Below are 10,780 nucleotides of genomic sequence, written 5' to 3'. Positions count from 1 at the left end.
ATTTGTATCCTGCCCTTCTCACCCGAAGGGACTCAGGGCGGCTTACAACAATGGCAACAATTCGATGCCCACATAAAAACAATATCAAACAATGCATAAAATAAATTAAAACTATTAAATAAATATAAAATTACAATATATAAATTTAAAACTTTTGATCAGATCCATTCATCCAGAAAACCTTGTGCTATATCCATAAGTCCATCCCTGTCGTCTTTATCATTTATTCCTTGAAAGCCTGGGCACATAGCCATGTTTTTAGTGCTCTTCTGAAGCCCAAAAGGGTTGGGACTTGTAGGATATCTTTGGGGAGGGTGTTCAACAGCCGGGGAGCCACCACTGAGAAGGCCCTGTCCCTCATTCCCACCAGCCGTGCTTGCGAGGCAGGTGGGACCAAGAACAAGGCCTCTCCAGATGATCTTAGGGATCTTGCTGGCTCATAGGAGGAGATACCTTCGGATTGGGCCAGAACTATATTTGCATGCCTTCCAGGCTGGATCTACACTGCCCTATGTCCCAGGATCTGATTCCAGATTATCTGATTACCCCAGGGCCCTTCCACACAGCCATATAATCCAGAATATCAAGGCAGATATCTGAACAGGATTATCTGAGTCCACACTGCCATATAATCCAGTTCAATGTGAATTTTATACAGCTGTGTGAAAGGGCCAGAGCTACATTTTTTAACAGGGACAAAGAGGTGACAAACATAATCATAGGTTTGAGCCATTACTTTAATGTCAACAATACAATCCTATGTATTTACTCAAGACAGTATAGAATTTGTTGGAAATGCATTTGGGGATGATATCTTCCAGCATGGCTACTGATGCTGGATGAATCTGATAGTTCTAGTTCCAAAAAAATAACATTTTCAAGCTCTGAGGACCATTCTACACTGCCATATAAAAATCCAGATTATCTGCTTTGAACTGGATTAAATGGCAGTGTAGATTCATATAATCCAGTTCAAAGCAGAAAATGTGGATTATCTGCTTTGATAATCTGGATTGTATGGCAGTGTAGAAGGGGCCTGGGTTAAAGGAAAGATCCTCTGCTTCAGTATAGCCTGTTTCCTAGGCCCCTTCCACACAACTGAATAAAATACCACATTATCTGGTTTGAACTGGAATGCATGGCAGTGTGGACTCAGATAACCCAGTTCAAAGCAGATATTGTGGGATTTTCTACCTTGATATTCTGGATTATATGTCTGTGTGGAAGGGCTCTTAGTGAGTATATTTGAGTTTATAGATGCTAGTACTAAATCCCTTGATAGCCCCAGCTACAATAGACCCACCAAATGAATGAAATTTACACAGGCATTGACTTACCAAGTCCCCATTTATTCAGTGGGTCTACTCTAGTTGGGACTAACAATTAGATTTAGACCAAAAAATCCATCCTCTTCAACTGGCATTAACAGGAGAAGAAAATTAAATTGAAATTAAATTACTCCCACCCCTGCTGCCTATTCTACCTCTGCTTGATTCCTTTTTATCTCACTAAAGTTGGCAAAAGCTGCAAAATTAATCTGTATAAATGCTTTCAAACATTCATCTGCTTCCAGCGACACTTTTCTTAAGAGTAGCAATGGTAGAGCTTTGGGCAGGAGTTGGAAACAGGGTAGAGGCATGAAAATGTGAAACATGACATTTTGGAAGCCAAGGAAAATGAAATTGTTTTGACACTGTCATTGACAAACAAAAGATGTTACTAATTTGTTGAGAAGATAATTGTGCAGAGGGGTGTTATTAAAACACATATGTATACCCTTTAAGAACTGAAAACATGAAATTAAACATTTTTTTAAAAAACTATAGTTTTGGCCTTTTGAACTTTCTCCCAGAATAAGAGCACTTAATTTTTGTATTATTTGTTGTTATTTTCCATCAAGTTGGCTTCAACCTATGGCAACCATATAAATGCGTGATCTCTGAAAATGGTCTTCAAATGCTTTGCTTAGGTCTTGCAAACTTTGGTTGGTGGCTTCCATTAAACCACTTTCTTCTTCCTCTTTTCCCACTGCCTTCCACTTTACCAAGCATCACAGCCTCTTGCAGTTTGTCATGTCATCTCATGATATGTCCAAAATACAACAGCCTCAGTTTAGTTATCTTGCCTCCTACCCTGTTTTGCTGAAAACAAGACACCCCCTGAAAATAAGACCTCATAGAGGTATTGCTGAATTGCTAAATATAAGGCCTCCCCCGAAAGTAAGACCTAGAAAAGTTTTTGTTTGGAAGCTTGCCTGCTGAACAGAACACCAGAGCATGCAGGATCGGTAAATGTACGTACCATAGATTGTTGTACATGGAAATAATGGTAGTAACAAGAAATTCTTGATAGGATTCACAGTTTGTCTGTATATGCTGGTTTGTGATGACAATTACTGTACAGTATAAAATAAATGTTCATTTTTTGTTCAACAATAAATGTGAATTCTTCTTCATGGAAAAATAAGACACCCCCGAAAATAAGACCTAGCGCATTTTTGGAAGCAAAAATTAATATAAGACACTGTCTTATTTTCAGGGAAACATGGTAGTGTGTGTGATCAGGCCTGATGTGGAGTACCCATTCAAGGGATTCATTGCACTGCATCATATACCATCGCTTTCTCAGCACTTGTTGACTGTTGGCTGAACTGCACTGTATTAAAGGAAGTATGTAATTTGAGCAGGGAGGGCTCAGGCAACATGCCAATCAGCAATGGATTTCAGTAACAATCATATAAATGGCAGACATATTGTCCATCACAAGGACCTACCCTCTCAGCCCTGCATTTTAGGCCTGGGACCAAATCTGTCACTCATGGGGTACAATCTCATCCTTCTGGGCTTCCTTGGATTGCCCTCTTCAAGATTCGGTGTTTGTTCAGTGTGTGTGTGTGTCAGAGAGAGAGAGAGAGGGGGAGAGGGAGGAGCCCTGTGGCACAACGGGGCAGTTCGAATCCAGGAAGTGGAGTGAGCTCCCACTGTTAACCCCAGTTTCTGCAAACATTTGAAAACATGCAGATGTGAGTAGATCAATAGGTACCACTCCAACGGGAAGGTAACGGCGCTCCATGCAGGTTCTTTGGCTTAGAAATAGAGATGAGCACCAACCCCCAAAGATGGACATGACTAGATTTAATGTCAGGGGGAAACTTTTACCTATATTGTTGTTACTGTTGTGCGCCTTCATGCCATTTACAACTTATGGTGATCCTAAGGCAAACCTATAATGGGGTTTCTTGAGGCTGAGGTTATATTACTCATCTAAGGTCATCCTTAGTGTGTATTCAGATCCTGGTCTCCAGACTCATACTTCAGAGGTCAAACCACTACACCATCCTGGCTTTACATATCCCTTGTCATGTGGATAAAGTACCTCTTCTATGGTGCCATTCCTGGCACAAAAAGCTTTCAGCTCAGATATGCTCAGTCTTTTGTCCTTGATCCTTCCCATTGCTGGAAGGGGGCTGTAGAAAATTCTCTGGAATTGAACCTGGTCCTCAAGTTGAAAGACAGTTGCCATCCATACCATAAGCGTTGAGAGTCTCATCATAAGTATTATACCTTGTGTACAGCCATTCATTTTTGCAGCTGAGCCAGGAATAAATCAGCAGAGAAGGAGAGCTGGGCTTGTCTAGCTTGTAGGCTCATGAACGGAGCCCTGCCTCCTTCAACTCCAGAAGGATCCCACGCTAATTGCTCATCTTTCTAATGAAAATGGTCATGAAAAAGCTATTTGCTTAGCTCTTCTCCCAGTCAGAATACATGTGGGTTTTCTTTTCCTCCTCTCCTAACAAAAAAAAAATATCACACACTGTTTTGATTTTTTTTTCTAATTTAATCATTCTGGCCAATTTTAAGTAGCTGATGTTTTGTTTGGCTGCTGTTTTATTTGCTGTCAAAAAGAATTTGATGCAGAAACCATTTAAGCATGTATACAACCCATGGAGGGATTCATTTGACCTCATTATACTGCAATAAAGAAGAAATCCAGTTTGTTAAATATCACCAAACTGCATGCATTTCACATCAGATCATAGGAGCGATGCTTCAAAAGACTCTTCCAGGTTTTTTGTGGTGGTGTTTCTCTCTCTCTCTCTCTCTCTCATTTTTAAAAAGGAAGACAGAACGGGTTAACTTAGCTTGCCAGAAGGTGTTCTGACAAACACAGGAAAAGCGAGGGAGATACAGCCTCCTTTAAGAGCAGAGCCACTGAAGAAAAAAGAGATTTATGCTTTTAATTAATGGCAATTAAACCATGCCTGTTGGCTTGGCCTATGGCAATTGTTCCCCGCAAAAAGGAGGCCGAGCTGGTGACAAGCATTTGAATCCGCTAAGTTCTGTCAAGGGAGCTGACTCTGCAGGCATCAAAACCAAACTAAATCAATAAAAGAATTAAACTTTTATAAATTGCATTTTGACAAGTATCAGATACCGTTAAGCTTTGATATTATGAATTCCTTGGAGGTGATGCAAACAAGAAGGGCCGCAGTTAGAGATCCAAACAATCAAAGAGGCTTGTTAACATGCGCTGTCAAATGCATCAGTGCTATTAATTACTACAAATTAATGTGACTCTCTCTCTCTTCCTCTGGTGATTGGAATAATAATCAGCTGGAATCATGGAATGAGCACAGAGAACATATGCAACCCTGCCAAAAATAATAAGGCAAGAAACCAGCAGACATTTTGCAAGCTTTCAGCTCACGGGCTTGATAATTTGCTCGTGAAGAGCATGGCCCACTTTAGCCCGTCACGCTGATTATTGGGGGCTGTCTCTTCTACCACCCAGATGGGCAGAAGAGGTTATCTAGATTTCTAGGTATTACCAATATAAATATACTGAAGCAGTGTAGGACCATGATATTTCTGAATATCAGATACTGGGAACAAATAAAGAAGTGGAGATAGACAGTGGCCACCTTGTCATCCTGTTTAGGGGCCATCTAGGTTTCGTTGGCCACCACTGGGAAATTAATGCAGTCTGACACCACTTTAACTGCCAGTACTAGGGAACCCTGAGTTTTGTAGTATGGTGAGACACCAGCACTCTTTGACATGGAAGGCTAAGGTCCTTATAATACTGCAACTCCCACGATTCCATAACATTGAGTTTCAAACTGCATTAATTCAACAAGGGAGATGCACTCTGGGTTAAATGGATCTTTGTTGTGACTGAGCGGGGTAGGCTCTTAGGAAAGCATTCTCTCACACACTCATCATCACTTTGGTCTTAGACCAGAGCTTAGAAAAATGAATTTTTGGATGGTAACTCCCAGAATCTCTCTGGTAGAAAAGCCAGTGGTTATGGTTACTTTCCCAAGTCCTGGGTGTTGAATAGGGTAGGGAGATCTATTTCAGTTTGTGGCCAGCATCCTATTAGTGATACAAGAATGTGCAATTCCACCCTACATTTGCCTATGTATTTTTTGTCGTTGGATAGGTTAATATTCCCTTCCTTCTTCTGCAACAACCAGGTCTACCACTTGTCTCAGGATATTACTATGATAGCTAGCTACCCTGAATGATCATTCTGTAACTGAGAGAGGTGGGATAGAGCTGGAGAGGGATTTGATTATATTCCCACAACCAGATTTGAACCTATGATGTCATTGGCTGTCACTTTCAGATGACCTAGGCAGATCTTGATGGAAGATGTTCCCAGTCTGTATCTGGCTATGGGGACATGGCCAAATGCTTCTCTGATCCTACATCCTACTCTTCACAAAATGACTATGGAGTGGGGGAGGGCTATAACTGTGACAGGGTGAGTCATTGACCTGATGACAGAGCATCTACAACAGAATGCCACGTACAAAACTCTTACACTATACATGTCCATATAGGATTCAGCCTTCCTATGACAGCCACATAATAAACAAAGAAAGCAACCAACTCATGGAAATAGGTAGACATGTGCCAAACAGTTTTGATACATACATTTTGACCAAAGAGGAAAGAGATTTTCACTGTATGAGTTTGCACATCTATTACTTTATTTATTTATTTGTTGTTGTTGTTGTTGTTGTTGTTGTTGTTGTTGTTGTTGTATTTGTTGTGTGCCTTCAAGTCATTTGAGACTTATGGAAATCCTAATTCCTTTGTCTTCCTGTGAGCCTATAGAGAGCGACTTGTCCAAGGTCAACCCACTGAGTTTTAATGGTCGAGCAGTGACTCAAACTCTGGTCTTCAGAGTTGTCGGCCAATTTCAAATCAGTATAACATACTGGCTCTTAAAAATAATTTTTCCAGATAGCTGGAAACAACTGAGCAACCAAACAATACAATATAAAAACAGCACATGGCACACCAATAATGGAGGCAACACTGTATATTTCATTAGATTTATCTGGTTCCTGAATGACATCAGACAGGGTTCCAGGCAAGCATTCCTAGAGAATGCATTTCAAAAACAGGAAGCCAATGTTGAGAAGGTCCTTTCCCCTTTCAGAGGGGATAGGGCATCCAAAGGTGGGCCACAATTGGTGACTTCAAGGTAAGAAACAGCTTCTTAGAGACCATGTTTCACAAGCCATGAAGAACTACTGGGAAGGAACTGGGAAGTAGTACTGCTGTAAGCAGAGCTTGAAAAGGTTACTCCGTTGGACAACACCTCCCAGAATCTCCCAGTGGGGAATTCTGGCCATGCTGGCTGAGGAATTCTGATGAGTATAGTCACTTTTCCAAGCCGAAGTTAAAGTTCTTCTGATATACTACAAACTCAATTGATCTTGTCTATGCCATTCATTTTTAACGTTAGCCAAAGGTTACCAAGGTTGCAATGCATTTTTCAATTAACATAATGTTTCATTGCAGTTTCCATGGTTCCTCAGATAGGTTGAAAAGCAAAATATCAGTTTTTGGTCAACTTTAGATTCAGTTTGGTTATTTGGGATGCTTATTCAGAAAGAAGCATAAATAAAACAATTAAATAAAGAGGAAGGAGGTTCATGGATAGGATTTTTGTTGTCGTGGCCCACTTCTGAGCCGTGGCCCATGAGTTGGGAACCACTGTGTTAGGCTAATCCAGGGGTCCCCAAACTTTTTAAGCCAAGGGCCGGTCCACAATCCTTCAGACTGTTGAGGGGCCGGATTATCATTTGAAAAAAAATACAAACAAATTCCGCTGCACACTGCACATGTTTTATTTGTAGTGCAAAAACAACAACAACAACAACAATGAAAGAACAATACAATATTTAAAAATAAAAATAATTTTAACCAACATACATTTATCAGGAGTTCAATGGGAAGTGTGCTCCTGCTTCTGGCCAATGAGATAGTCAAGTTAATTGGAGTTGCTGTTGTTGTTGTTGTTGTTGTTGTTGTTGTTGTTGTGTGCCTTCAAGTCATTTCAGACTTTGGGCAAGCCTAAGTCTAAAATGTATTTATTTATTATTTATTTATTTACTGCATTTATTTACTACATTTGTATCACACCCTTCTCACCCCAAAGGGGACTCAGAGTGGCTTACAAATTATATGTACATACAATATATTATATTATTAGCATAGCACAATATTAGCATTATATATTACTTTATTGAACTATACCACTATACTGTAATATTATTAGTAATGTTATATGTAATATAGAATATATAATTAATATTATTATATGGTATTATTATTACTGTTATATTGTATTACATTATAGTATTATTATCAATATTATATTTATATACAATATATTATATTATAAAACTGAGGGCGGGGGCCGGGTAAATGTCCTCGGAGGGCCGCATCCGGCCCCCGGGCCTTAGTTTGGGGACCCCTGGGCTAATCTGTTTCCCTTGAACTTAGCTGCAGTCCACACATTACCTGGGAGATAGATGGACATTCTCAACAATATGTTTTTCTGAGTTACCTCTGTTATTATAAAAAGTATAGATGATTAACTTGGTCCTGAAAGGGCAATTAAAATCTATTTATTTTCCAAAATACCTGGTAGAGATTAAAATACATTCAGCCCTCTACATTTTAATGGACTTTTTGTGAATTTGATTTATGCATTTATCACTGTTCCTACTGATGGCTACAGACACCATCACATAGGAACACAGGAAGATCCTTTATGCTTCTGAGTTGGCCACCTAGTCAATTACTTTGATTGACAGCAACTGCCCGGGTTTTCATATAGGATTCTTGCCTTGTTCTAACTAGGAAATCTCTGCCATGTGGTCTCCCATTAAGTGCAAACCAGGTCCAACCCTACTAAGTTTTCAAAATCAGGTGTGTTCAGAAAAGTGTGGTGGTACTCTCAAGGTATCAGTGACAACCTCGTTTCTGCACATGAAGTCAAACCCTCAGGTCACTTGGCTCAAACATTTGCTGTCATGGTGCCGTGAACCCATGAGCTTTCCCCTCTTCAGTCCAGATCTGAATCACGTTCTGCTGCCCAAAGGGCACTTGTTCATTTTGTTTTATTTTTATTTTCCGGCGCCTGCAAGAAGAAACCAGAGATGTGTGCATAAACCTACACATGCTTTAACCAAACAGCGTAAGCTCAGAGATGCAAACAAGGTGTGAAATGCAGCTTGTCACCTTTCTTTATGTCCTTATGGGAAATTCAAAGGAGATTCATTGCTTTAAAAGCCATGCCATTTTTTGTATTCAATTACTTGTAGATGCCATGTACGCCACGACAGAAGAGGCACTATATCCTCCTGTCTTGCCTAGATCCTGTTTTATTACAAGCCAGCTTTCATCCTTCCCCCTGCCTTTATGGATTTGGAGAGACTGCTTAGGATTTGTCACTTATTTTTAACAATATAATTTTCTTTGGAAGGCACAAGCTTGCTAAACTTGACATGTGATATTTAATCACATATTGACCACTCAGTATTATTTTAATGCTTCCTGTCAGCTCGAGTGCAGCTGGCAGAGTTCAAGCAACACTTTCGCCTGGAGTTCAGTATCCATTTAAATCAAATTTGTCAGCTTTCAATTTATTAAAACAGGGGGAGAAACAATAACACCCACATCCATTGTTCTATAATATTTTTTTTATTAAAACACAAGTTAATAATGCCTTGTCAGGCCAAGGGCATGTTTTAATGTGAACAACTTAGATGTTAAATGAAACTGGAGTCCAAATGCCTCTCCTAATATACTCATATATTTGACTTGGTGCCAGAATTGTAATATAAACATTCACTTCGTGTTAAATTACTTTAAAAAAAAACTGGCAAAAGCTATCAACTATGGGATATAGAAGTCACAGATAAGCATAGCTCCAATTGTGTGTGTCTGTTCAGTGATGGTCACTGGAGCAGTGAATACACTCTAGGTTTCAGTCTGAACTAAAGGGCCCTTCCAGACAGGCCCTATATCCAAGGGTCAGATTCCAGGTTTTCTGTTTATCCCAGATTATCTGGTAGTGTGGATTCATATAATCCAGTTTAAAGCAGAAAACCTGGGATCAGATCCTGGAATATAGGGCCTGTCTGGAAGGGCCCTTAACAGAGCTACCGAAGGGTGTACCCACACTGTAGAACTAATGCAAGTAAACACTACTTTGGAGCCCCCAATGGTGCAGTGGATAGAACTACTGAGCTGCTGACATTGCTGACCAAAAAGGTGGGCGGTTCAAATCTGGGGAGCAGGGTGAGCTCCCACTGTTAGCCCCAGCTTATTTATTTATTTATTTCTATCATTTCTACCCCGCCCTTCTCACCCGCAGGGACTCAGGGCGGCTTACAGACTGGCAATTCATGCCAATACACCATAGTACAATAAAACACACATTAAAACAGTTAAAACAATTATAATATACAATATACAAAATTTAAAATAGTGCACAGTGCTTATGCCATTTGTCCACCAGACCTTGTACAAAAACCTTTATTCTAGCTTCTGCCAACCTAGCAGTTTGAAAACATGTGAATGTGAGTAGATCAATAGGTATAGTTCCGGCTGGAAGGTAACTCCGCTCCATGTAGTCATGCCGGCCACATGACCTTGGAGGTGTCTGCAGACAGTGCTGGCTCTTTGGCTTAGAAATGGAGATGAGAACCAACTCCCAGAGTTGGACAGGACTAGACTTAATGTCAGGGGGAAACCTTTACTTTTACCCTAACACCACTTTATCTGCCATAGCTTAATGCTATGGAATCATGGGAGTTGTAGTTTTAAAAGGTCAAAGAGTGCTAGTACCTCACCTAGCAACAAATCCCATGATATCATGGCATGGAGTCTTGACAGTTAAAGTGGTGCCAAACTACATTAATTCTATAGTGTAGATGCATCCAAAATGAATACAAAACAGTTATGAAAATGCAAACTTAGATTATGTATTTGTATTTATAATTGTCAAAGAATTGTCCAGGAGCTGTGAGTTCTTGGAAGTATGCAAAACCAGTTCCATGCACACAAAGCGTGAACTATTTATAGCAGTCGGTGAGGGTGGGAGAGCGTTTCTTTCTGCGTAGATGTATGTATGGATTTCTCTTTTTCATTGAAATGAGGGACACAATCATTATAACATATCATAGATCCTACCTGCCTGTCCATAAATAGCAATTCGATCACAGCAAAAGTGTTTCGCTTCTTATATATTTCATTTTGACAACTTCTCATGTTTCTGCTGTAACTCTAAAGGCAAGTCTTACGGAGTTCTTCATGGACATCAGAGCCAATGGATGGTAATGATTTCAAATTTCATCATAGACAAAGATGAGTATGGTTGCAATTCTCTGCCAAGTTATATAGGACAAATGCCCGCCTGGGTACATTTCCAAATCAATAGAGCCCGTCTTGGGCTGAAAGTTATTCTGTTTTTT

This window comes from Anolis carolinensis, chromosome 4, assembly GCF_035594765.1.
Source record: "Anolis carolinensis isolate JA03-04 chromosome 4, rAnoCar3.1.pri, whole genome shotgun sequence".
In the NCBI taxonomy this organism is placed as follows: Eukaryota; Metazoa; Chordata; class Lepidosauria; order Squamata; family Dactyloidae; genus Anolis; species Anolis carolinensis.
This window is presented reverse-complemented; position numbering follows the sequence as displayed.